Source organism: Panulirus ornatus, chromosome 43 (genome assembly GCF_036320965.1).
Source record: "Panulirus ornatus isolate Po-2019 chromosome 43, ASM3632096v1, whole genome shotgun sequence".
NCBI lineage: Eukaryota > Metazoa > Arthropoda > Malacostraca > Decapoda > Palinuridae > Panulirus > Panulirus ornatus.
Genome location: NC_092266.1, coordinates 7011651 through 7039490, shown reverse-complemented (window position 1 = coordinate 7039490; position 27840 = coordinate 7011651). Strand labels below are relative to the sequence as shown.

The following is a 27840-nucleotide window of genomic DNA, read 5'->3' as shown; positions in this document are numbered from 1 at the left end:
AAATTTCAGTAAAATTTTGCCTTCTGGTTAAGGAAACCTCTCATTCTTTCCACCTCTCTCCACATGATCCTCTGGCTTTTGGACAATTCCTTTATCATTTTATGAGTCTCAGCTTTAAAAAATGTAGAGGAAGGGAAAAGGTCTGATGTCTGGTATGCCATGCCAAGCCCAACCATTTCACCATTATTGAAGGAACCAGCATGGACTTTTGTTGATGTAACACAAAGTTGAACTTGTTGCCTTTTACACTAACCCCAGAACTTCCAGACATTTCTGAGATATTACTGATACAAATCAGTTGTCCAACAAGCCAAAAAATTTTAATTACTTTCTTTGATGTTTTATAATTACAGTAACCAATTTCATGAACATTGGATTGAAAATTAAAGAAAGGTTTGCTGAATATTTCTAGTGCTGTGTGATGGCTGAAAGACAAGCCATCAAACCTCTATGTTTAATGGCTAACTTAAAATATCACAAACTTTCAAAGTTATGGATTGAAAAGAACTTTCCAATATGTGTCCTTTAAATCAGTACTAACTATCCATTTATCTTCCTGACAGATTTCACCATCACCATCTTGAACAATGGGTATACAGTAAACTTATTGAGACAAGTCAGATCTGGAACCATTCTCCTCATGGGTTTATCTATCTCTCTTACTTGTTGGAATCTCCTCTAATGAATGACTGTCATAACAGGTTTGATTTGGTTTGTTATAAAGTGTTGCAACCTTACTGGAGATTTAGGTTTCTTTCTGTATAACTGATTGAATTCATACAAAGAACTAGCAACAAGCAAAAAAGATAATAAACATATACAGAAATACAATATTATACAGTAATCCAAGTTATGCAAAACAAAAATGTAATACCTGAAACAAACTATTTGTGTCAAGACACCTAACATACTGAAGTAAATATGAAGTAGATAAATATTGCAAGCCTGGAAAAGTTAATGTAGCTAAACTTCACTGTAAAACTAAACTGCATTTGATTTATTATAACTTGTTGATTAATAGTATCAAGTAATTTGATGCATACAAAAGAAATTTAACTAGTCACTGTAATATTATAAGCAAAATACTAATACACTTTACAATATGTGCAAAACACATGAGCATACTGCCTAAGTAGAACACTTGGTTTATCATCTTTTGTCCTAGAACACTTCTACACAATAGTGCAGGCTCACTGTTGGCAGTTTAGCTATTTTACTGGAAGAGCTACAAGGTATTGAGTGGAATGCTTGATGTGTGTGCTTATAATCTTTTCACAAAATTTGCAGCTTTCTCCACTCCATTTCAGGATGTTAATGTTCCCCACCAACACAAAACCCCAAGTTCTAAGACTCCTTTGCTTCATATGCTGTTTTTTGCCAGTTAGAGTGGGAAAGTAGATGCATTGCCACTTCTTTGAGAAAGATTCTTGTGTCTCCTGTTGGGACTGTCTGTAGTCTTTATTAACCTTCCACGCTCCAGGGCACCATCGCACTGGTCCTCCCAAGGACCAGGTTTTTTAGACACAAGTACCAAAAGTTACATTTAAAGTCAGGCTTGATTTTTTAACTCATGTCATATTTCATGGTGACCCAATATTCATCAGTTTAATCTAACAGCAATGAAATGAGGTCTCTTGACCAGCTTGATCTGAGATTATCTGTACCCAATTTACCAAGGAATGTCAGCAGAACAACTGAACATCCATTTTATGGGTGAAAAGCTCCTACCTGTAGGATCCTGAACAGTCCCAGCAGCTTGCCATCTGCTTAGTTTCCATTTGCTGAGTTCAGTCGTAAGGTTGTATTCTATTTAGATATCTAAGAAAACTGACAAACTTCAAAAAAGTTATCAGGGAGCTTCCAGTGTCATACCAGTTAATGATGTGTGTATACACTGTGCAGTTATGAAAACATTAGAAACCACTCCATAAGCTCTTTCTTTCTTCTGCTGTATGTGCTGGATAACCTCAAATATAAGCTATTATGACTACTGGAACACAATTTTCTAAATAATATAATACACATCTCAACCTGGTGAAACATTATTCACTTGTACTACACACTCATGAACTTATAAGATACTTCTGCCAGGCATATGAAGTATTCTGGGAATACAGTCAAGATTTGTTATATTTTCAAGTGCTTTCTAAATATCCATCTATTTGTCTGAAGCCTCTTCCCTTCTGGAACTTCCTCAAGGGGGTAGCCACAGCAAGAGTGTCTCCATAAGTGGTGAACTCTGGTGCCACTTCATAGCATTTTAGTTCCTCACCCTTAGCAGGCCACTGTCAGAGAACAACTCTAGTTTCCAAAGATTCCTACCTAATATTCCTTTGTGCTGACTGCTACTACCTAATGTTCAAACTGACTACTTGTACTTGACACTTACATCTAAGTGTTCCTTCCTGCCAACTACTTCCACTTAACACCCACACTGAAGTGTTCTTACTACTTTTATCTATTGCTCCCACCTATTGCCAAAAGGCAGGGCTAGAACATAACACTCACTTCAGGAAAATCTAGAGATGAAGAATGAGATGTGAGTTGTGTTGTCAAGTGTTATGTATGACAAGGATAGATTGTATACTTGTGGACAGAATGCTAGCAGTCCACATTTAGGTGAGGCAGAAAGAAAAGACAGCTATTTGGGTAAGAGGAGTTCAACTTGACAACCACTGAAGTGCAGGCTCACTATGCAGCAGTCACTAATCTTCCTAATACCCAGTTGCGTACTTCCAGAAATATACCATTTTGATCTGTGGCTGCTTCTGCCAACTACTACCTACCAAGTGTTTTTGGTCATGAACACATATGATTACTAAACATTTTCAACATTAATATTTGGTATCTTGTAAGTGTTACAGCTAAACATTTTCAACATTAATATTTGGTATCTTGTAAGTGTTACAGCTTCACAAACTATTACATGAGGATGCAGGTGTCTTACAGGCCTCCCAGACATCACATGGATTAAGCAGTGTATGGAAAAAAATCTAGGCAGTAGCATCTGGTAACGATGCTTTAGGTGCACCCACAAGCATTAATGACGATATAATTCATCTTAAGGCAGAAGGCGATGATCCAAGAGTTGTCACATGCACTCCTGCATTAATGGAGGGAAAATGAAATAAATTATATTATTCAGTCATAAAGAATAGGTTAACAGTATCTTGGTTATGAAATGCCATGCAAGTGCTGGCCTGTTCTATCATGATGGTTTTGATTAATCTGCAAGTTCCTAGCACCATGGCTTGGACAGGTTTAATTTGAATCCATCATGATCCTAGTTGTGAAGATGGATATTGATAATTTTCAATGGGATGGCTTTCCAGAAGGACAGTTCTGTCTTGATTTCATTTATCCTTCAGCCATTGAGCTACCCCTTGTCCTACTATGGTGATTTCATCTTTATCTGAGCTGATTCCCAGATGTGGTCATGTGAATTTTCAGGCTTTAGGTACATTTTAGAAGGTTGGTAGTCAGCCAGCAACCAGGGAGGTATATTACCAGTACTACCCACCTGGGTATTGGGACGGTTAGTGACAGATGCATTGTGAACCAGCACTTTTGTGGTTGTCAAGTTGTTCTCCTCTGACCCAGGTAGCTATCTTTTCTTTCTGCCTCACTTACACGAGGACTTCTGGCATTCTGTCCACAAACATACAGTATCATCTTATACATAACATTTGACAACACTTAACTCACATAGCTCATTCTCCTTAACTCTAGATTTTCCTGTGGAAAGCACAATGCCCTAGCCCTACCTTTTGGCAAAATGGTAAGAGCAATAGATAGAAGCAGTAGTCTGGAACATTAAAGCAGGAGCATTAGGTAGAAACATAAGATAGAAGTAGTAAATAGGAACATCAGTCAGGAGCATTAGGTAGAAATTGTCAAAAGGAACATAAGGTAAGTCTCTGCAAACACTGCACTAGAGTTGCCCTCTGCCATTGGCTTGTTAAGGGTGAGGCACTAAAGGCCAAAAAGTGGCATTGGAGTTCATTAGTTATGGAGACTATTGTTGTAGCCACCTCTTTGAGGGAGTTCCTGGTGAGAACAGTTTTCAGAGATAGATGGCTACATTTTTATGAAAATGATTCACTCTGAGGGCTTTAGCTTTATTTGATACTTCATTACTGGGATTAACATGGACACCTCTAATATTCTTGTGTACACAACTGCTATCAATCTACCTGTGGTATGGAATAACATGCTCAAATGTTGGTCTTTTGAGCTTTATCTTACTCAAATTCAAGGACTTTAACTGTCATTATATAACAAGCTAGAGATATTCTGTTCAGAAGTACTTGATCACAGAAATGAATAATTTGTCATTCTTCAGCTAAAAACACTTAGTAAGTGGGACTCTTTTACCACAAGGAATTTGACCCATTTCATTCAGAAGTAGGATCCGATGGCATCATTATTAAGGTTCTTGATTGTGGATACCCAAAGCTGTTTGCATGGATCAGGTTTGTTATGTCTTGGTCAGTTCCTTATTACCCATAGATATATAAAACTCTGGGATTCATTCTAAATTATCATTCATACAAAGGAAGAATCGGCAACATGAATTATCTAAGTGAATTTGAAGTCCATTTCTCTGGAGAGTTTCCTGTTTGTCAGTATTGCATTGCATAGTTCTAGAGGGAGCTGATTCATTTGGCTTGTGCAACTTTATATCATGCAGCTGCAAGGATAGATACATATTTGCCATCAGGGAGTTTGCGCATAATATAGGCAGACATGCTGCATACCAAACTGCTACCATTATAGTGCACCATTAGTATGGGTTTATCTATAAATGGATCTGGCTGAGGTCATTTCAAGAAATTTTTTTTTCAAACCATAATTATCCTTGATGAGTGACTTCTACTTTTGTGTCATTTTAGTCCAAGTTTGCTTTCTTTCCCTCTTTTTAAGTCTTTACTTACGACACTAACTCCGGCATATGAAACTTGAGGCTGTTTGGCTCTGTATCATTTTTTTCTTAATTGATATGGGAGTTGTCTGGTATAATTATATGTCATTTTATCAATTTTCTTATGTTTAGGCATAATTTTTTTTTCCTGGCTCCAGTCACAGACAAAAGTCAACTTCAAGTCCAGGCCTTATTTGAAGTAAAGAAAGGTTAATGAAGGGAAAAACAAGAAATTGTGGAAAGTATTTATGAATTTTGGAAGAAGTGAAACACCTGTGCCAGGTCATACTTCTGGGAAGGACATGAAAGGCTAGAATGTTCCAAAGCTTTGAGGTGATGGGAAAGAAACAGTTATCAAAATGGCCTATCCTTGAGTTACCAATGGCCACACAGTAATCAAATGACATGGCAGCTTGCTGAGTTTTGTGTGGTCTAGCAGGATCACACAAGCAACCAGCTCCCAGGAGTGAAAACCAAAGTAATACCTACAGAAGGGGAAAAGTTAACCAACATGGTGGCATAGGTCAAGTATTGAAGTTAGCCTGGGAGAGCTGATAAGTCAGGCCGCTTTTAACTTTGTCAAATTAGGATGCAGAGTGACAACACCCAAGATGTGAAAGCAATACTCCACGCAAGGATGGATTAGTAAACTGAATAAACAAAGCAGCAGTACTTCATAAGAAGATGGATCAATCCTTTCTATAAACAGAGCAACTGTTCAGAAGAAATGAAATTTTGATGTCTAAACAGGACTCCCAGTTTCTCAGAGGTTGACTTAGCTTTTTCCAAAATGTAGGGTTTCCAAGATGGAGTGCATGTTACAGTACCACCATGGATGTTCATCTATTGAGCCAAGAGGTGGAATTGCAGAACCATCAAAGGATAGAGGAAAGTTGTGAGGAATTTTCAGTAGAGAGAGAGGCAGAAACTGGGTTTTTGGAGGCAATAAATTTAACCAGATTTAATCTACCCCACTGAGATATCCTGCCCAAGTCTGAGTTTAGAGAGAAATTTATGACAAGACAAGGTGCAAATCAAGGAGCAGAATTAAAAGATGTGGAGGAATGCAGTGTTAAGACATCAGTATAAGTGTGTATATGGTTGTTTGTGGAAGAAAGGAAATCATTAAAAAGGAGAAAAAGTGTAGGAGACAGGACAAAACCTTGAGGAACACAACTGTTGATGGAGAAAGGGGCAGAGGCCAATCTGTCAACAACCACAAACTTTGACTGGCCAGAGGGGAAGCTAGATATGAGGGGGGTAAAGTGAGGGAGGGAAGTCAAAAGAGGGTAGCTTAGAGATGAGACTCCGATGCGACACCCAGTCAAAAGCTTTGGGTATGTCAAGGGCAGCTACATAGAATTCCCCAAAATCTTTCAGGGATGATGACCTGACGTTGATAAGATTGGAAATAATATCAACAGTGGATCTTGCCTTACAGAAGCCTTACTGGTGGTCAGTGAGAAGACTATGAGATTCAGGATGTCTGAGGATATGGCAGTTGATATGGGGTTCAAAGAAATTGGAAATGGTACATGTTAAAGCAACAGGATGATAGTGAGGTCAGAATGGTCACCCTTCTTAGGGATGGGATATACTAACACATGCTGCTTCCAAGAATAGGGAAAAGTTCTGGTTATTAAACAAATGGAACAGGTGAGCAAGCACAGGTGCAAGTTCAGAGGCACACTTTCAGTACGTGGAGATGAATGCCATCAGGACTATTAGCCTTGCTGATGTCGAGAGAAGCGGTTTTCGGAGTTCGAAAAGAGATTATGGAAAGGGGAGCAGAATTAGTAAGAGGAGCATCAGGGGTTGAAGGATTGTTATAGACATCCAAAATACAATCAGAGGAGAGACAGGAACCAGAGAAAGTTTCTTTATCTTTGGAAGAGTCAGCTATAGATAGTACCGTCTGAATTGAAAAGTGAAGTTAGAGCAACAGAGGATGTTAAAGATGCTCTTTGCTAAATACCAGAAAGACCTATCTGTGGATGCCGAGAAGGTGATGGTGGTAGCAGATGTCAAAGCAACAGGACAATATCTATAGGGGTTAGAATGGTCACAAATCTTAGGGATGGGACATACCAATGCATGCTATGACAAAGAGGGAGAAGTTCTCGTTTTTAAATGAAAACAACAGACAAGCAGGCACAGGTTCAGAGGCACACTCTCAATGCATGGGGATGGATGCCTTCAGGTTAATAAGCTTAGCTTGTGTCCAAAGAGAAGCAATTTTTGGATGCTTGAAGAGAAATTATGGTAAGGGGCATAGGATTAGTAAGGGGAGCATTACGTGATGAAAATGTTAATCATCCAAGATAGATTAGTTAGAAGAGAAATGGAACCAAAAAGATTTGCTTTATCTGTGGAAGAGACTGTTGCAGTACCATCAGAACAGAAAAGTGGAAGAAGGCAGAGTTGTTAGAGATGTTTTTTTACTAAAGACCATAAAGACCTATCAGTGGATGACAAAGAGAGGTTATCGCACTTCCTTTGAATAAAGGAAAGCTTTGTCTCACGAATAACATACTTGTAGTGATTACTGGTATTGATAAATGCTGAATGGGAGTTGGAAGAAGTTTTTCCAAACCCAATATGCCAGCTCCCTTGCCTGAATGTCCTCAGAACAGGAACAGATGAACCATAGATTGGAAGAAGAGGCTGTCTTGCAGGATGAGAGGATAAATGCTTCCATTCCCGCAGTGATAACCTCTCTTACGAGTTTGGCAGAGACAGAAGCATCACCACAAGAGACAGGAATTTACCCATATTAAGTCAGAGAAAAATTTTCATAAGTTATTCCTGTCAGCTTTGTTGAGGTGCCAATATTTATGTTAAACCCTAATCCTTTTTATTTTCAATTTCCTGTGTGGTAATATCTTGAAGTAATCTAATGTCTAATCTTGAATCCACTAACTGGGGCATTAGCTCTTCTTTTGCAATTTTGTGGACTTCAGCTATTGTGCAGATTGATAACTAGAGGTTATCTACGTAGCTTATAAGACCACTTCGGCAGCTTCCAATTAACTGTCTTTTCTCACTTCAGCTATGTAATACACAAACGCTTTAGAAGTTTGGCAAAGGCAATTAAGATCATAGCGTTAGCACATAATGTTCTAGTTGTCTCGCAACATCCACATCACTCTGCACAACATTGAGAATGCTGGTCCAAAGAGGATAGTTTTAGTGGTCCATCTTAGATATATCACCAATCACTTCTGTACAATGCAGGCAAAACTGTTGTAAGATTCCAATTATGTTATTCATCACACCCGAACCATTAATGCAGTTATAGGTGAAACTGGTTTCATGTAACAAGCCTTAGAATTGAACACAGTGCACAATGTTGTTAACACTGAAGCAGGTTTGAGTACTTTATGTTTTATACAAAGTCCCTCTCTGATTGCTTTCCTCTGGAGAAATATTATGGCTACCTTTCTCTCCAAAATGTCTTATATTTCATGCAGGTATGTCTCAGCATGTTTTTGTCATTCATTTGTGATTTTCTCTTTGAGGTTTTCATATCAATTCATAGAATGACTCTGCTGTTGGATAAGTCCTTAAGGGCTTTGATCCATTGGTAGCTTAACATTCATTGTCTGGTCGTAGGGCCACACTCTAATCATTTCACAATTTACACTAAGCAGGCCCATGAATATCCGGATGCTTCTAAAAAAATGGTATTTTTTAAGTAAAGGGAAAACAGTATCTCGTCATATAAAAGATCATATAAGAATATCACAGAAACTCGTGAAACTGGGTTCAAAATTCCCATGGAGACATCTAAGAAGAATTAAAATCCACAGATGGAATCATACTGCCAAGATAGAACTGAAAGCTACAAAGCTTGGGATCAACATGTTTTGATTACCACCACCTATTTCATGCAGCATTTGATGTGTTTGGTGCTTCATCATCAAAATTATCATCTGGATTGCTAGATTCCTTATCACTTTGGACTGAATACTACTCAATTTCAACTACACTGGGATTCACTGTGACCTACTCACTATGCAGTGGCTGAAGGGTAACTGAAGAACTCATGTGTAATTGTATAAGGAGGCCCTAGGCATCTCTTACTACAACTATAGATCAGTATAGAATTTTCAAACCACTCTGAAAACACATATCATGGTTACATTTTTGTCAGCAGCAATAATGATCATGGCATATTAGTCACATGTTCTCCACCTTTGGGTCTGAGAAAAGAACAAATGGTAATACTATATTTTTTGTATTCACTTATCCCTTTAAAGATTAAGTATGATACAGTTATTTCAAAAAGAAATATAGGGAAATGCCTTTCACAGATGTGAAACCTTTTTTATTTGTATGGCTGTGTTCTATATAAAGTACCTTCAAGAGTATCAGAATTAATACCAGAAATACAAATAGAATGATGATATAGTGTTTGATTATTCAGTGGAGGAATATAACAAATCTTAAAGAGTTATTTACTTATCCATGTGTTAAGTTGAAATTTGATATTTAGAATAAAGCTGTCTTTTCTGTCTGCCTCATTCACACATGGACTACAAGCGTTCTTTCTACAAACATACAATCTTTCCCCGTCAAATGTAACACTTGACAACGCTTGCACAGCCCATTTTTCGTACCTCTAGATTTTCTTGTGGTGAGCACTATCAGCTAACCCTGCCTTTTGGTAAGATGGTAGGAGCAATAGATAGAAGTAGTAGATCTTTCATACTATTCGCTATTTCCCGCGTTAGCAAGGTAGCGTTAAGAACAGAGGACTGGGCCTCTGAGGGAATATCATCACCTGGCCTCGTTCTCTGTTCCTTCTTTTGGAGAAAAAAAAAAAACGAGAGGGGAGGATTTCCAGCCCCCCGCTCCCTCCCCTTTTAGTCGCCTTCTACGACACGCAGGGAATACGTGGGAAGTATTCTTTCTCCCCTATCCCCAGGGATAAAGTAGTAGATAGGAACATTTAGACAGGAGCAGTAGGTAGGAGCATTCAATAAAAGTAGTCAGTAGGAGCCTCTGCATCCACTACATTAGAAGCGCCCTCTGCCAGTGGCCTATTAAGGGTGAGGCACTGAAGGCCAAGAAGTGGCACTGGAGTTCACTAGTTATGGAGATTCTATTGCCATGGCTACCCCCTTAAGGGAGTTCTAGTTGGAACAGGCGTCAGAGATACAGACCGAAAGTAAAAGAAACAAAGCCACGTTTCCTGTAGCCTTCATAATATGATTTGATTTATATGACTTACAATTCATTCATGTAGAAGTGGATTGCTTTCATAAATATAGTAAGACCTGAAAAGCCTTGTATAACTGTTTCTGGTCAGTAAGGGGAATTTTTTCTTTTTGCCCCCTTTTCCATTTTATTTACTAATGGTTTTATATTATATATTTCTTTACTGGAATAATTGAAGGATTACTCTGTCCAAAAATATGAGTCTTGTTTACTGCTACATATGTATGTGTTTTTCCTGTGATAGATTATATCTTTGTGATAGGAATGTAATTCAATAGTAACTATATCAAATTAGGTGGTAAGGTTATTTAATGTATATATGACTCATGGTGAGGTGCCTGAGGATTGGAGGAATGCTTGCATAGTGCCATTGTACAAAGGCAGAGGGGACAAAGGTGAGTGCTCAAATTTCAGAGGTATAAGTTTGTTGAGTATTCCTGGTAAATTATATGGGAGGGTATTGATTGAGAGGGTGAAGGCATGTACAGAGCATCAGATTGGGGAAGAGCAGTGTGGTTTCAGAAGTGGTAGAGGATGTGTGGATCAGGTGTTTGCTTTGAAGAATGTATGTGAGAAATACTTAGAAAAGCAAATGGATTTGTAAGTAGCATTTATGAATCTGGAGAAGGCATATGATAGAGATGCTCTGTGGATGGTATTGAGAACATATGGTGTGGGAGGCAAGTTGATAGAAGCAGTGAAAAGTTTTTATTGAGGATGTAAGTCATGTGTACGTGTAGAAAGAGAGGAAAGTGATTGGTTCTCAGTGAATGTTGGTTTGCGGCAGGGGTGTGTGATGTCTCCATGGTTGTTTAATTTGTTTATGGATGGGGTTTTTAGGGAGGTGAATGCAAGAGATTTGGAGAGAGGGGCAAGTATGCAGTCTGTTGTGGATGAGAGAGCTTGGGAAGTCAGGTGTTGTTCGCTGATGATACAGCAGCTGTTGGCTAATTCATGTGAAAAACTGCAGAAGCTGGTGACTGAGTTTGGTAAAGTGTGTGAAAGAAGAAAGCTGAGAGTAAATGTGAATAAGAGAAAGGTTATTAGGTACAGTAGGGTTGAGGGACAACTCAAATGGGAGGTAAGTTTGAATGGAGAAAAACTGGAGGAAGTGAAGTGTTTTAGATATCTGGGAGTGGATTTGGCAGCGGATGGAACCATGGAAGCGGAAGTGAATCATCAGGTGGGGGCAGGGGCGAAAGTTCTGGGAGCCTTGAAGAATGTGTGGAAGTCAAGAACATCATCTCGGAAAGCAAAAATGGGTATGTTTGAAGGAATAGTGGTTCCAACAATGTTATATGGTTACGAGGCGTGGGCTATAGATAGAGTTGTACAGAGGAGGGTGGATGTGCTGGAATGGAGATGTCTGAGGACAATATGTGGTGTGAGGTGGTTTGATCGAGTAAGTAATAATAGGGTAAGAGAGATGTGTGGTAATAAAAAGAGTGTGGTTGAGAGAGCAGAAGAGGGTGTTTTGAAATGGTTTGGTCACATGGAGAGAATGAGTGAGGAAAGATTGACCCCAAGAGGATATATGTGTCAGAAGTGGAGGGAATGAGGAGAAGTGGGAGACCAAATTGGAGGTGGAAAGATGGAGTGAAAAAGATTTTGAGTGATCGGGGCCTGAACATGCTGGAGGGTGAAAGGCGTGCAAGGAATTGAGTGAATTGGAGCGATGTGGTATACCGGGGTCAAAGTGCTGTCAATGGATTGAACCAGGGCATGTGAAGCGTATGGGGTAAACCATGGAAAGTTCTGTGGTGCTTGGATGTGGAAAGGGAGCTGTGGTTTCAGTGCATTGTACATGACAGCTAGAGACTGAGTGTGAATGAATGTGGCCTTTGTTGTCTTTTCCTAGCGCTACCTCGCACACATGCAGGGGAGGGGGTTGTTATTTCATGTGTGGCGGAGTGGTGATGGGAATGAATAAAGGCAGACAGTATAAATTATATACATGTGTATATATGTATATGTCTGTGTATATATATATATATAAATATATATGTATACGTTGAGATGTATATGTATGTATATTTGCTTGTGTGGACGTATATGTATATACATGTGTATGTGGGTGGGTTGGGCCATTCTTTCGTCTGTTTCCTTGCGCTACCTCGCTAATGCGGGAGACAGCGACAAAGCAAAATACATAAATAAAAATAATAATCGAAATAAGTAAAATATAATATAAACAAGTTTCGTTTAATGAATGTCATCTATGATGAGAGTAATGATAAGTAAAACTGATAACATGAAACCTTAGTACCAAGAGTTATACTGTTACTTTTGAAGCTATGAACATAGCTGTTGACTGTTGGATGTACTGTATGGAGCTAAGGACACTTCCATCAGACTATAAATACACCATATATAGTCTAGGGCACTTAAAAATCCCAGGCATGGTACACAGTATTGAAGTGAGTCAGGAAGCATCTACTGGCTAAATGCCAGTAGTTGCTTCCTGACAATGTTTCTACATCCTTCTGTCTCTGCCAAATGCATAACTCAACTGTTCAGTAATCATGAAAATGTCATGAGAGTAGCACATCATTTTTGCACTGGCCAGGCAGCAAAGAAAATATATTTAGTGTTTTTAGATTTTTATAAATAATGTTTTACAAATTATCACCATTTCCTGAGTTAATGAGGTAGTATGAAGAACGGCCCCAATTTGTCAAAATGATTTTCACTTCATCCTTTCATCTTCAATTTGGTCCACCCCTTCTCCTTGTTCCCCTCCACTTCTGACACATATCCATTTTGTTAACCTCTCCTATCCTCACATATTCTTTCACCATGTGCCAAATCATTTCAGCACACCTGCATCAGCTCTCTTAACCACACTCTTCTTTTTACCAAACCTCTCTCTCTCTTATCTTTTTTTTCTACTTAATCACACCACATACTGTTGTCAAACATATCATTTCCAACACTTCCATCCCATGCCTCGCATCCGTATAACATTGTTAGAGCCACTATACCTTCAAACATAACCATTTTTGCCCTCCGAGACAACAACCTCTCTTTCCACACATTCTTTCGTGTTCCCAGACCTTCACTCCCTCAACTCCCCTATGACTCATTTCTGCTGCTATGGTTCTATTCTCCACCATTTTGACTCTCAGGTATCTAAAATACTTCATTTCCTCCAATTTTTCTACATTCAAACTCATATCCCAGCTATCCAGATCTTCAACCCTGCAAAACCTAATAAGCTTGCTTTTATTTACATTTACTCTCAATTTCCTCCTTTGACGCTTTCAAACTCAGTCAACAAATTCAGCATTTTCTTACGCAAACCTGCCACCACTGCTGTATCATAAGCAAACAACAACTGACTCACTTCCCAAGCCCCCTGTCTTCTCTTGCAGCCTGCATACTCACTCTATCTCCAAGACTCTTGCATTTACATCTCTCACCACACCATCCATAAACAAATTAATCAGCCATGGAGACATCACACACCCGAGCCACTGACCAACCTTCACTTGGAACCACCCATTCTCCTTGCTACCCAGTCGTACACATGACTTAGCCTTACTCTTTTTATGAAAACTTTGCACTATTTCTAAAAGTTTTCCTCTCACACCATATATCCTTATGCTCTTGCGCAAGGCATCTTTATCAACCATATCATGTGCTTTCTCCAGATTCATAAATGCCACGTACAGATCCATGTGTTTCTCTTAAGTATTTCTCACACATTCTTTAAAGCAAACACCTGATCAGCACATCCTCTACCACCTCTGAAACTACACTGTGCCTACCCAGTCTGATGCTCTGAACATGCCTTCATCCTCTTGTCACCCTCCTCCCATACAACTTACCAAGTACTTACAAGTTTTTACCTCAGCAGTTTGAATACTCACCTTTATACCCCTTGCCCTAAGGCATCTCATCATCATCTGTATAAGCACTGAAAATCCTAACTAACCAATCAGCAACAGTCATCCCCTTTGTTAAGAAATTCAGCTACAATTCCATCCACCCCAGATGCCTTGACACATTTCATCATACACAAGGCTTTCACCACCTCTTCTCTTCACCAAACCACTCTCCATGACTCATTTTGCATACCACCTGAACCCAGACACCCTTCATCTACCACCCTGTCATTAAACACATCCAAAAGTCCTCCAAAATACTCACTCCATCTCCTCCTTACTTCATCACCACCTGTTACCTCTTCATGTCCCATACACAATAGTTCCCATTCAATCTCTTGATTTTCGAACACTTTTTAAATCCTTCCAGAACCTCTTCTTTTCCTTAAAGTTTAATACTCACTCACCCCAACTCTCATTTGCCCTCTTTTTCAACCCCAGCATCTTCATCTTGATCTCATGCCACTTACTCTTGTATCTCTATAATGTATATAATGATGTCACTAGACGACTCCTGCTTGAGGTCACACTACAAGTGAATCACCTTTGGCAAAGCTGTATCTGAGGGAATACAGTCTCATCAAAGAACTTCTCACTCATGAGCCTTCAGAAAGGTCCTTGGTACTAGGTCTCTTTCATAGATAATGGAACACATGATTGGGAATTATGACCCTACTGTATAGTGAAATATTATACTTTTAAAGGGGAAATATTATACTCCTGGCAGTGTTGCAGCCTTAGAATCATTCCTTTGATAATTTCACCATACACTTAACATACTGCTATAATGATAGGGGAGAAAGAATACTTCCCATGTATTCCCTGCATGTCATAAAAGGCAACTATGTGGGGGGCTGGAAATCATCCCTTCCAGTTTTTACCTTTCCTAAAGAAGGAACAGAGAAGGGGACCAAGTGAGGATTTTCCCTCTTAATCTCAGTCCTCTGTTCTTAATGCTACCTCACTAACGTGGGAAATGGTGAATATGTATAAAAAGAAAGATATATATTTATTCATATTTATTTACTATACTTTCTTGCTGTCTCCCGCGTTAGCGATGTAGCGCAAGGAAACAGACGACAGAAAGACCCTACCCGCCCACATACACATGTATATACATCACGTCCACACACAGTAGATATACATACCTATACATCTCAATGTATACATATATATATACACACACAGACATATGTACATAATTCATATTGTCTGCCTGTATTCATTCCCATCGCCACACATGAAATGACAACCCCCTCCACCAGCATGTGTGTGAGGTAGCGTTAGGAAAAAACAACAAAGGCCACATTCGTTCACATTCAGTCTCTAGCTGTCATGTATAATGCACCGAAAACACAGATCCTTTCCACATCCAGGCCCCCACAAAACTTTCATGGTTTACCCCAGACACTTCACATGCCCTGGTTCAATCCATTGACAGCACGTTGACCTCGGTATACCACATCGTTCCAATTCACTCTATTCCTTGCACGCCTTTCACCCTCCTGCATGTTCAGGCCTCGATCACTCAAAATCTTTTTCACTCCATCTTTCCACCTCCAATTTGGTCTCCCACATCTCGTTCCCTCCACCTCTGACACATATATCCTCTTTGTCAATCTTTCCTCACTCATTCTCTCCATGTGACCAAACCATTTCAAAACTCCTTCTTCTGCTCTCTCAACCACACTCTTTTTATTACCACACATCTCTCTTACTCTTTCAATCTCTCTTACCCTTTCATTACTTACTCAATCAAACCACCTCACACCACATATTGTCCTCAAACATCTCATTTCTAGCACATCCACCCTCCTCCACACAACTCTATCTATGGCCCATGCCTCACAACCACATAACATTGTTGGAACCATACCCATTTTTGCTTTCCAAGATAACGTTCTCGACTTCCACACATTCTTTAACGCTCCCAGAACTTTCGCCCCCCTCCCCCACCCTATGATTCACTTCCACTTCCATGGTTCCATCCGCTCCCAAATCCACTCGCAGGTATCTAAAACACTTCACTTCCTCCAGTTTTTCTCCATTCAAACTTACCTCCCAATTGACTTGTCCTCAACTCCACTGTACCTAATAACCTTACTCTTATTCACATTTACTCTCAGCTTTCTTCTTTCACACACTTTACCAAACCCGTCACCAGCTTCTGCAGTTTCTCACCCAAATCAGCCACCAGTGCTGTATCATCAGCGAACAAGAACTGACTCACTTCCCAAGCTCTCTCATCCACAACAGACTGCATACTTGCCCCTCTTTCCAAAACTCTTGCATTCACCTCCCTAAAAACCCCATCCATAAACAAATTAAACAACCATGGAGACATCACGCACCCCTGCTGCAAACCAACATTCACTGAGAACCAATCACTTTCCTCTCTTCCTACACGCACATATGCCTTACATCCTTGATAAAAACTTTTCACTGTTTCTAACAACTTGCCCTCACCATATATTCTTAATACCTTCCACAGAGCATCTCTATCAACTCTATCATATGCCTTCTCCAGATCCATAAATGCTACAAACAACTTCATTTGCTTTTCTAAGTATTTCTCTCATACATTCTTCAAAGCAAACACCTGATCCACACATCCTCTACCACTTCTGAAACCACACTGCTCTTCCCCAATCTGATGCTCTGTACATGCCTTCACCCTCTCAATCAATACCCTCCCATATAATTTTCCAGGAATACTCAGCAAACTTATACCTCTGTAATTTGAGCACTCACTTTTATCCCCTTTGTACAATGACACTATGCACGCATTCCTCCAATCCTCAGGCACCTCACCATGAGTCATACATACATTAAATAACCTTACCAACCAGTCAACAATACAGTCACTCCCTTTTTTAATAAATTCATCAAATCATTCTTCCTAACCCTCTCACTTTGCACACCAGCTTGACCAAAACACCCGATATCTGCCACTCTTATCATCAAACACATTCAACAAACATTCAAAATACTCACTCCATCTCCTTCTCACATCACCACTACTTGTTATCACCTCCCATTTGTTCCCTTGTCTTACGCACTTTATTTACCTCCTTCCAAAACATCATTTTATTCTCCCTAAAATTTAATGATGCTCTCTCACCCCAACTCTCATTTGCCCTCTTTTTCACCTCTTGCACCTTTCTCTTGACCTCCTGCCTCTTTCTTTTATACATCTCCCAGTCATTTGCATTATTTCCCTGCAAAAATCGTCAGATGCCTCTCTCTTCTTTTTCACAAATAATCTTACTTCTTCATCCCTCCACTCACTACCCTTTCTAATCTGTCCACCTCCCATGCTTCTCATGCCACAAGCATCTTTTGTGCAAGCCTTTCCTGCTTCCCTAAATACATCACATTCCTCCCCCACTCCCCTTACGTCCTTTGTTCTCACCTTTTTCCATTCTGTACTCAGTCTCTCCTGGTACTTCCTCACACAAGTCTCATTCCCAAGCTCACTTACTCTCACCACTCTCTTCACCCCAACATTCTCTCTTCTTTTCTGAAAACCTCTACAAATCTTCACTTTTGCCTCCACAAGATAATGATCAGACATCCCTCCAGTTGCACCTCTCAGCACATTACCTTCCGAAAGTCTCTCTTTCGCGCACCTATCAATTAACATGTAATCCAGTAATGCTCTTTGGCCATCTCTCCTACTTACATATGTATACTTATGTATATCTCTCTTTTTACACCAGGTATTCCCAATCATCAGTCCTTTTTCAGCACATAAATCTACAAGCTCTTCACCATTTCCATTTACAACACTGAACACCCCATGTACACCAATTATTCCCTCAACTGCCACATTACTCACCTTTGCATTCAAATCACCCGTCACTATAACCTGGTCTTGTTCATCAACCCAGGTGCATATGCAGCAATAATCACCCATCTCTCTCCGTCCACTTTCAGTTTTACCCATATCAATCTAGAGTTTACTTTCTTACACTCTATCACATACTCCCACCGCTCTTGTTTCAGGAGTAGTGCTACTCTTTCCCTTGCTCATGTCCTCTCACTAATCACTGACTTTACTCCCAAGACATTCCCAAACCACTCTTCTCCTTTACCCTTAAGCTTCCTTTCACTGAGAGCCAAAACATCCAGGTTCCTTTCCTCAAACATCCTACCTATCTCTCTTTTTTTCTCATCTTGGTTACATCCACACACATTTAGACACCCCAGTCTGAGCCTTCGAGGAGGATGAACACTCCCCGTGTGACTCCTTCTGTTTCCCCTTTTAGAAAGTTAAAATACAAGGAGGGGATGGTTTCCAGCCCCCCACTCCCATCCCCTTTAGTTGTCTTCTACGACATGTGAGGAATGTGTGGGAAGTATTCTTTCTCCCCTATCCCCAGGGATATTCCTGGTACATATATATATATTTTTTTATTTTTTTTTATTTTGCTTTGTCGCTGTCTCCCGCGTTTGCGAGGTACCGCAAGGAAACAGACGAAAGAAATGGCCCACCCCACCCCCATGCACATGTATATACACACACGTCCACACACGCAAATATACATACCTATACATCTCAATGTACACATATATATACACACACAGACACATACATATATACCCATGCACACAATTCACACTGTCTGCCTTTATTCATTCCCATCGCCACCTCACCACACATGGAACACCCAGTCACAACCTTTTTAATTTGCAATGGTTAGTTCAAAGAATTTCATTGATTTCTCTGCACAAGAATTAGTTTATTTGCTGACACAGGTGCCTTGAATGAGTTATCATGTTTTCATCATGAAGGTTTCACTTAGATATTTAGGCTGTAAAGGAGGGCTTCCCAAGCAAGTGGTTGCAGCTTAAAATGAGGTCATAGATTTCATTTTTTCTTTTTGTCTCTGTTAGAAGTGAAAAGCTAGGTATCTGGGATTATGAAAGGTATGAATCATGAATTTCTGCATCATTTGCGGAAAGGTTTGGGGAGCCCAGCTTTAAGGATTAAGTTGAAGTGATAGGAATTGGAATGATACAGAGATATGAAAAAAAAGTAAAACCATGAAATCAAAACTATTATGAAATAAAAATTCAGGGTTTCATCATAAAAACTTCATGATGAACTTTATAGAAATTGATTAACAGACATTACGGCTTTATGTTTTAGTTAAGTTTCAGAATATTAAGTAGACTTATAAAGGAAAGAAAATTTGATGGATGGTTCTCTTAAATAATAAGGATATTTATAAGTTGTGTGGAGGAAATTTCACAGGATACACTGAAGGTCACTTGCAAAAAAATGTAAACGTACTAAATTGTAATTCTTAAGGCAACCAATTGAAATGTAAAATTAATTAAACCATGTAACTCTTCATCTTTTGAAAGTATTGTCAAGAAATATGAACTGAAGTATTGAAGATCTTCACTACTGACCACTGTGTTTTGAGTTCACCCATTAGTGATATCATTAGTGTTTATATGGTTACATTTGAACACTCTGACAGCTCGTAAAGAGTTTTTGCTATTTTTTCTTTCCATTATTGAGGTCCTGTGTTGGTGCTAAGCCACCCATGAAATTGTGGGATATGTATAGCTTTCTACATTAAGCTGCACAAATACTCCTTTTAAAAATTCAATTAAGTATTCAATCAGAAAACCCTTAAATGTACTTTTGGTTTTATGTCATATGTAGTTTTAACCCAGTCATCTGGTAAGATGTGAAGATTTTATCCACAGTTGTATCCTCATCTTCACAAGATAAATGCTTGCTGATCCCAAAGTTTTATTTTGCAACAAACAGCATGGTCAGATTTACAGAAACTTTCTCATACTTCACTGCATGTAAACTGTATTCAGTAAATCTCTGAATATGATTTATATAGACTTATGTAAATTAGTTGGTAATTTGTTTGGGATCTACTGCAGAATGGTAGACTGTAATCCTAGTTCATATTTTAAAGTACTTACATATGTGCTATAGCACTGCATGCTACAGCAGTTGTTGCCATTTGTTTTGAGTTACTATTTACATTTGTATGGTTCATAAAAGGCTTCATTTACTTGTTTCATAGTATATTTTCTTACTTTTTATATTTTACACCTTACTAGCATATTATCATGAGTATATTGTTACATTTTTTAATCTATTTTATTACCTTTTTACCATCACTCTTTTGAATCTCATTTAGTGTTGGCTGCTTTGTGCTGAATTAGCGGTATAGAATTTAAGTTTTAGTGTATCGGTGCTCTTTTGAAAGTTTTTGCTTTGCTCTTGACCTCATGAAAATCAATTCCTCACATTATTTTCTTTAATTTGCTCTTCCCGTATTCATTGTCTCATATCTTTCTTTTCTCTGATAAGAAGAATCCAGTTTTGTTATTAGTGTTTTTATAATATTATTCTAAAAATCTTTTTCTTTTACGAATCGTAAGTAGCACTTTCCTTTAACAAATCCTAAGTAACACCTTTAGTTGATAATTCTAATACTAGCCTTGCCAAAGGCCATCAGTATTTGTGTTCCAATCATTTTCTGTAAAGTGTAAACAAAGGTTAAGTTTTGCTTCTGCTCTCGTTCCTTTACTTCCCAGTGTAATCAAACTAATGTATATCATTTATCAGTAACTTATGTGTTCACAGTATACAGTGTTCTAGGAATGTAAGGCAATAATGTTGTTAATATTGTTCATAATACATGCATATTATATATGTACACAAATGTTCACATCAAATGGTCGTAAGGTACCTAGATGTTGTTAATGTAATTTAAATGTCATAAATGTTTGCACTTGATTGGTAAGGCAAATGAAAAGTATTTGTTTTACACAATACATTTTTCATTTCGAGTTTAACTCAGAGTTATGGCACCATTTGTTGTATTATATTCACTGTACTGTTTTTATGCTTCAGTGGCTGTTCTTGAATAGAAAAGGATCCTTTTTGTCACCTCATCTATGTTTTGACATTTTACATGATAGGTACTGTTGGCAGGTTAGCCGAGATTAAGGGAAAGGTATTAGAAAAGAAATGTTGATTATCAATCTTGATATTTTGCTTTATTTATCTTGATTTAGCACAAACATTTTGTAAAAAATTATGGAAAATATATCAGTTGCCTAATGTTTGTTTTATAGTTTTTAGCTAGATATCCCCAATCACATGCTGTGGCATCAGAGATAGTTAATCATGGTCATGACATTTTAACAATTGTTCAGTCTTAATGAAGAAACAGTTTTCCCTCTCCTTACTGATGAGAATGAGGTGAAATCAAGTATATGATTCTCTCTATCTCTCTTTCTTTCAAATAATTTCTTTTGTCTTTTATCACATTTCAGCACATGGGTAGCATTCAGTGTTTAGTATTGATATTGATAACTGTGATATTAGTTCAGAAAGCATTTTAGGTTTAGAGAAAATAACAGCATTTTAAGGTAATATATGAACCATGTTATGAGCTTCATGATTATTATCATTTTTAATTATACTTAATTGCTGTTTCCCCCTTCAGCGAGGTAGCACAAGGAAAAAATAAACTCCCATACATGCACATATACATTTCAACATATATATACATACAGAGACATATATTTATTATTATGATTTTTTTTACTTTGTCGCTGTCTCCCACGTTAGCGGGATAGCGCAGGGAAACGGACGAAAGAAAGGCCAAACCCACCCACATACACATGTATATACATACACATCCACACACGCAAATATACACACCTATACATCTCTACGTATACATATATATACACACACAGACATATACATATATACACATGTACATAATTCATACTGTCTGCCTTTATTCATTCCCATCGCCACCCCGCCACACATGAAATAACAACCCCCTCCCCCCGCATGTGCATGAAGTAGCACTACGAAAAGACAACAAAGGCCACATTCGTTCACACTCAGTCTCTAGCTGTCATGATAATGCACTGAAACCACAGCTCCTTTTCCACATCCAGGCCCCACCGAACTTTCCATGGTTTACCCCAGACGCTTCACATGCCCTGGTCCAATCCATTGACAGCATGTCGACCCCAGTATACCACATCGTTCCAATTCACTCTATTCATTTCACGCCTTTCACCCTCCTGCATGTTCAGGCCCCGATCACTCAAAATCTTTCTCACTCCATCTTTCCACCTCCAGTTTGGTCTCCCACTTCTCCTCGTTCCCTCCACCTCTGACACATATATCCTCTCGGTCAATCTTTTCTCACTCATTCTCTCCATGTGACCAAACCATTTCAAAACACCCTCTTCTGCTCTCTCAACCACACTCTTTTTATTACCACACATCTCTCTTACCCTATTATTTCTTACTCAATCAAACCACCTCACACCACATATTGTCTTCAAACATCTCATTTCCAGCACATCCACCCTCCTCCGCACAACTCTATCTATAGCCCATGGCTCACAACCATATAACATTGTTGAAACCACTATTCCTTCAAACATACCCACATTTGCTTTCCGAGATAATGTTCTCGACTTCCACACATTCTTCAACGCTCCCAGAACTTTCGCCCCCTCCCCCACCCTATGATTCACTTCCACTTCCGTGGTTCCATCCGCTGCCAAATCCACTTCCAGATACCTGAAACAATTCACTTCCAGTTTTTCTCCATTCAAACTTACCTCCCAATTGACTTGTTCCTCAACCCTACTGTACCTAATAACCTTGCTCTTATTCACATTTACTCTCAGCTTTCTTCTTTCACTCACTTTACCAAACTCAGTCACCAGCATCTACAGTTTCTTACACGAATCAGCCACCAGCGCTATATCATCAGCAAACAACAACTGACCCACTTCCCAAGCTCTCTCATCCACAACAGACTGCATACTTGACCCTCTTTCCAAAACTCTTGCATTCACCTCCCTAACAAACCCATCCATAAACAAATTAAACAACCATGGAGACATCACACACCCCTTCCGCAAACCAACATTCACTGAGAACCAATCACTTTCCTCTCTTCCTACACGTACACAAGACTTACATCCTCGATAAAAACCTTTCACTGTTTCTAACAACTTGCCTCCCACACCGTATATTCTTAATACCTTCCACAGAGCATCTCTGTCAACCCTATCATATGCCTTCTCCAGATCCATAAATGCTACATACAAATCCATTTGCTTTTCTAAGTATTTCTCACATATATTTTTCACAGCAAACACCTGATCCACACATCCTCTACCACTTGTGAAACCACACTGCTCTTCCCCAGTCTGATGCTCTGAACATGCCTTCACCCTCTCAATCAATATCCTCCCATATAATTTCCTAGGAATACTCAACAAACTTATACCTCTGTAATTTGAGCACTCACTTTTATCCTCTTTGCCTTTGTACAATGGCACTATGCAAGCATTCCACCAATCCTCAGCCACATCACCATGAGTCATGCATACATTAAATAACCTCACCAACCAGTCAACAATACAGTCACCCCCTTTTTTAATAGATCCCACTACAATACCATCCAAACCCACTGCATTGCCAGCTTTTATCTTCCGCAAAGCTTTTACTACCTTTTCTCTGTTTACCAAATCATTCTCCCTAACCCTCTCACTTTGCACACCACCTCGACCAAAACACCCGATATCTGCCACTCTATCATCAAACACATTTAACAAACCTTCAAACTTCTCACTCCATCTCCTTCTCACATCACCACTACTTGTTATCACCTCCCCATTAGCCCACTTCACTGAAGTTCCCATTTGTTCTCTTGTCTTACACACTTTATTTACCACCTTCCAAAACATCTTTTTATTCTCCCTAATACTTAATGATACTCTCTCACCCCAACTCTCATTTGCCCTCTTTTTTGCCTCTTGCACCTTTCTCTTGACCTCCTGCCTCTTTCTTTTATACATTTCCCAGTAATTTGCATTATTTCCCTGCAAAAATCGTCCAAATGCCTCTTGCTTCTCTTTCACTAGTAATCTTACTTCTTCATCCCACCACTCACTACCCTTTCTGATCTGCCCACCTCCCACACTTCTCATGCCACAAGCATCCCTTGCGCAAGCCATCATCGCTTCCCTAAATACATCCCATTCCTCCCCCACTCCCCTTACGTCCTTTGTTCTCACCTTTTTCCATTCTGTACTCAGTCACTTCTGGTACTTCCTCCCACAAATCTCCTTCCTAAGCTCACTTACTCTCACTACTCTCTTCATCCCAATATTCTCTCTTCTTCTCTGGTAACTTCTACAAACCTTCACCTTCGCCTCCACAAGATAATGATCAGACATCCCTCCAGTTGCACCTCTCAGCACATTAACATCCAAAAGTCTCTCTTTCGCGCACCTATCAATTAACACATAATCCAATAACGCTCTCTGGCCATCTCTCTTACTTACATACGTATACCTATGTATATCTCTCTTTTTAAACCAGGTATTCCTGATCACCAGTCCTTTTTTCAGCACATAAATCTACAAGCCCTTTACCATTTCCATTTACAACACTGAACACCCCATGTACACCAATTATTCCCTCAACTGCCACATTACTCACCTTTGCACTCAAGTCACCCATCACTATACCTGGTTTTGTGCATCAAAACTACTAACACACTCACTCAGCTGCTCCCAAAACACTTGCCTCTCATGATCTTTCTTCTCATGCCCAGGTGCCTGTGCACCAATAATCACCCATCTCTATCCATCCACTTTCAGTTTTACCCATGTCAATCTAGAGTTTACTTTCTTACACTGTATCACATACTCCCACCACTCCTGTTTCAGGAGTAGTGCTACTCCTTCCCTTGCTCTTGTCCTCTCATTAACCTAACCCCTGACTTTACTCCCAAGACATTCCCAAGCCACTCTTCCCCTTTACCCTCGAGCTTCATTTCACTCAGAGCCAAAACATTCAGGTTCCTTTCCTCAAACATACTACCTATCTCTCCTTTTTTCTCATCTTAGTTGCATCCACACACATTTAGACACCCCAATCTGAACCTTCGAGGAGGATGAGCACTCCCCACATGACTCCTTCTTCTGTTTCCCCTTTTAGAAAGTTAAAATACAAGGAGGGAAGGGTTTCCAGCCCCCGCTCCCGTCCCCTTTAGTCACCTTCTACGAAATGTGAGGAATGCGTGGGAAGTATTTTTTCTCCCCTATCCCTAGACATATATACATACATACATACATATACATATATACATATATATATACATATATATATACATATATATTTTTTTTTCTTGCTTTGTCGCTGTCTCCCGCGTTTGCGAGGTAGCGCAAGGAAACAGACGAAAGAAATGGCCCAACCCACCCCCATACACATGTATATACATACGTCCACACATGCAAATATACATACCTACACAGCTTTCCATGGTTTACCCCAGACGCTTCACATGCCCTGATTCAACCCACTGACAGCACGTCAACCCCGGTATACCACATCGATCCAATTCACTCTATTCCTTGCCCTCCTTTCATCCTCCTGCATGTTCAGGCCCCGATCACACAAAATCTTTTTCACTCCATCTTTCCACCTCCAATTTGGTCTCCCACTTCTCCTCGTTCCCTCCACCTCCGACACATATATCCTCTTGGTCAATCTTTCCTCACTCATTCTCTCCATGTGCCCAAACCATTTCAAAACACCCTCTACTACTCTCTCAACCACGCTCTTTTTATTTCCACACATCTCTCTTACCCTTACGTTACTTACTCGATCAAACCACCTCACACCACACATTGTCCTCAAACATCTCATTTCCAGCACATCCATCCTCCTGCGCACATATATACAAGTACATATTCATACTTGCTGCCTTCATCCATTCCCAACACCACCCTGCCACACATGAAATAGCATCCCCCTGTTCAGCATGATAGTGCAAGAAAAAGATAAAAAAGGCCACATTCGTTCACATTCAGTCTCTAGCTGTCATGTGTAATGCACAGAAACAGCTCCCTTTCCTCATGCAGGCCCCACAGACCTTTCCATGGTTTACCCCAGATGCTTCACATCAACTGGTTCTATCAACTGAGCGCAAGTCGACCCCAGTACACCATATCGATCCAATTCACTCTATTCCTTGCACGCCTTTCACCCTCCTGTATGTTCAAGCCCCAATCGCTCAAAATCTTTTTCATTCCATCCTTCCACCTCCAATTTGGTCTCCTGCTTTTCCTTCTTCCCTCCACCTCTGACACATATATCCTTTTTTGTCAATCTTTCCTCACCTCTCCATGTGACCAAACCTTCAACACACCCTCTTCTGCTCTCTCAACCACACTCTTTTTTTTATTACCACACACCTCACTTATCCTTTCATTACTTACTCGATCAAACCACCTCACACCACATATTGTCCTCAAACATTTCATTTCCAATACATCCACCTTCCTCTGCACAACCCTATCTATAGCCCATGCCTCGTAGCCATGTTACATTGTTGGAACACTGTTTCTTCAAACATACCCATTTTTGCTCTCCAAGATTATGTTCTCACCTTCCACATATTCTTCAACACTCCCAGAACCTTTGCCCCCTCCCCACCCTGTGACTCACTTCCGCTTCCATGGTTCCATCTGTGCTTAATCACATTTACTTTCAACTCTCTTCTTTCACACACTTTGGTACCAAACTCAATCACCAACCTCTGCAATTTCTCACCTGAATCATCCACCAATGCTGTATCATCAGCGAACAATAACTGACTCACTTCCCAAGCCCTCTCATCCACAACAGATAGTATACTTGCCCCTCTCTCCAAAACTTTGGCATTCACCTCCTGAACCACCCTAACCATAAACAAATTAAACAACCATAGAGACATCATGCACCCCTGCCACAATACCGACATTCACTAGGAACCAATCACTTTCCTCTCTTCCTACTCTTACACATGCCTTACATTCTTGGTAAAAACTTTTCACTGCTTCTAGCAACTTACCTCCCACACCATAGACTTAAAACCTTCCAGAAAGCATCTCTAGCAACCCTATCATATACCTTCTCCAGATCCATAAATGCTACATACAAATCCATCTGTTTTTCGAAGTATTTTTTACATATATTCTTCAAAGAAAACACCTGATCCACCCATCCTCTACCCCTTCTGAAACCACACTGCTCTTTCCCAGTCTGATACTCTGTACATGCCTTTACCCTCTCAATCAATATCCTCCAATATAATTTCCTAGGAATACTCAACAAACTTACGCCTCTGTAATTTGAACAACCACCTTTATCCCCTTTGTCTTTGTACAATGGCACTATGCATGCATTTCGCCAATCCTCAGGCACTTCACCATGATCCATACATACATTGAATATCCTTACCAACCAATCAACAACACAGTCACCCCTTTTTTAATGAATTCCACAGCAATACCATCCAAATCTGCCGCCTTGCCAGCTTTCATCTTCCACAAAACTTTCACAACTCCTTTCTGTTTACCAAACCATTCTCCCTGACCCTCTCATTTTGCACACCACCCCGACCAAAACATGCTATGTCTATCACTCTGTCATCAGACACATTCAACAAACCTTTAAAACACTTATTCCATCTCCTTCTCACTTCATCACTACTTGTTATTACTTCCCCGTCTGCCCCTTCACCGATGTTCTCATTTGTTCTCTTGTCTTACGCATGTTATTTTTGAGGAAAGGAACTTGGATGTTTTGACTCTGAGTGAAACGAAGCTCAAGGGTAAAGGGGAAGAGTGGTTTGGGAATGTCTGGGGAGTAAAGTCAGGGGTTAGTGAGAGGACAAGAGCAAGGGAAGGAGTAGCAATACTCCTGAAACAGGAGTTGTGGGAGTATGTGATAGAGTGTAA

The 27840-nt window shown here is 39.6% G+C and overlaps 1 protein-coding gene across 1 annotated transcript in view; it reads left to right on the top strand.

Annotated features, from left to right (window-relative positions):
• The window catches only part of LOC139762294 (coiled-coil domain-containing protein 102A-like), a 153845-nt gene extending 132718 nt beyond the window's left edge, over positions 1–21127 (top strand). The window contains exon 11 of the transcript XR_011715685.1: positions 564–21127. The gene's annotated coding sequence lies outside the window, so the exon portion shown is untranslated. The remainder of the gene's footprint in view (positions 1–563) is intronic.
• The last annotated feature ends 6713 nt before the right edge of the window (positions 21128–27840 follow it).